Source organism: Aquila chrysaetos, chromosome 9 (genome assembly GCF_900496995.4).
Source record: "Aquila chrysaetos chrysaetos chromosome 9, bAquChr1.4, whole genome shotgun sequence".
Lineage (NCBI taxonomy): Eukaryota > Metazoa > Chordata > Aves > Accipitriformes > Accipitridae > Aquila > Aquila chrysaetos.
In genome coordinates this window covers 31769313-31771031 of record NC_044012.1, presented here as the reverse complement: position 1 = coordinate 31771031, position 1719 = coordinate 31769313, and positions in this window count along the sequence as shown.

Genomic DNA, 1719 nt, shown 5'->3' with positions numbered 1-1719 from the left:
CGCCGTCGCCATGACGCGAGCAGCGCCGCGGCCAATCAGAGGAGGGGCTGTGCGGCGCCACAGCGGGGCCGGTTGTCGGCCCGAGCCCAGGAGAAACGTTCCGGGGAGAGAAGGATCCGCGCGGCGCCGCCTGGAGGTAAGCGGGCGAACGGCGGGGGCGGCCGCGCAGGGCGGTCGGGCGTGCTGCGCTGCACCGCACCGCGCCGCAGCCGTCCAGCCAGGCTATGGACTGTGGCGAGCTACGGCCAGCGTCTTGCGTGGGCTGAGCCGCAGCCCGTTAACACCTGCAGGCCAGCGGCTGGTCACGGCTCCTCCCCTGACACCGGCCTCCGCGCCGCTCTCGCCACAGGGACCGCGGCCGGCGGCTCGGTGGGGCCGGTCACGGAAGAGTCCAGGAGGGGATTCGCCGGGCAAAACGGGGAGACTTGATCCGGGCTCTGATGCGAGCGTTTGCTTGCGGCGGCCGGAGAACACCGGGAAGTGAATTCGCTCCTGTTCGATTGGGTTTCTTGCAAATTAATTGTGATGCGATAAAGATACTTCCACACATAAGTTTTTGTTTTCTCAACGATTTGTTAAAGTATTTCGTTAAGGCATCGTGTTCCCAAAGAAAATACTCCCGTTATTGTAATAGTTCTCATTTTTGTAAGCGAGAGCAAAACAAAACTCAATATTATTATAGATCTGCATGTCCCCGGGGATTTCAGTTGAGTTCCTCCTGATTCTCGTGCCTGCGGGTGGTGAGAGGAGGAGGAGGCGAACCAAGCGTGGGGTAATTTTCTAGAATACATTTACATTTAAGAAACTTAATGTTGTAGTTAGTTGTCGCTGGCGTAATTAATGATAGCTTCCTAGCCCTCAATGAACTAATACTCATCAAACTATATCTGAATATAAACCCCGGGAAAAAAACACAGCTATTATGTTACAAAGGTCAACTTGCTGACATTTCCTGAAAATAAAGTATGACGGCTTGGGCGGAAACACCGAAATGGTGGAGTGGCTTGGCGGGGAGGGGCGGGAGATGAGATGAAGGCCGGGCTGCAGCCAGCATGTGCAGAACTTGGAGGAAAAAGGAAATGACAGACATCTGGTTCTGACATTTCCGTGTAATTCTCTGAAGCCAACATGCGAACTCTGCTGACAATCCTTCAGGGTGTGGTACGGAGAACATTTAGACTATCGTCTTTAAGCATATTTAAATAAACTCGCACGCCTAAAACCCAGCTCTCTAAATAAGCAGCAAGAGATTATTTTGGTCATATTAAATTCAAGATTAGGTGATGCAATTGAGAGAGTCATCTTTTATCTTACCAAAACTAGGCTCAAGCCCAAGTGACGTGCCTGAGCTTATGAAGTATGAAACAGCTGCCGTCTGGGTTTGGGGATATTTAGCGCAATGCTGAATCTGTCGAACCAAGTCTCTGTAATCTGAAAACCTTCACAAAGCTACTTCCAAAGTACTGTGCCTCTCTGGTATAAAAAGTGAATACTGTAATGATTCTTTCTATAAGTATTAATATCCAATCTGAAATTCCCAAATAAAGCCCAGTGATGAACCTTTTTTTTTTTTAAACTTTACTACAAAATTTTGCAAATTGTTACATGAAAAACAAATGAATATTCCTGGTAAGAATCACTTCTCTACCTCGCTCTCTTGTGATGTGTAAAACCTTGGGGGATTACCAAGCTGCAGCGAGTCATCATCACTTGTTATTT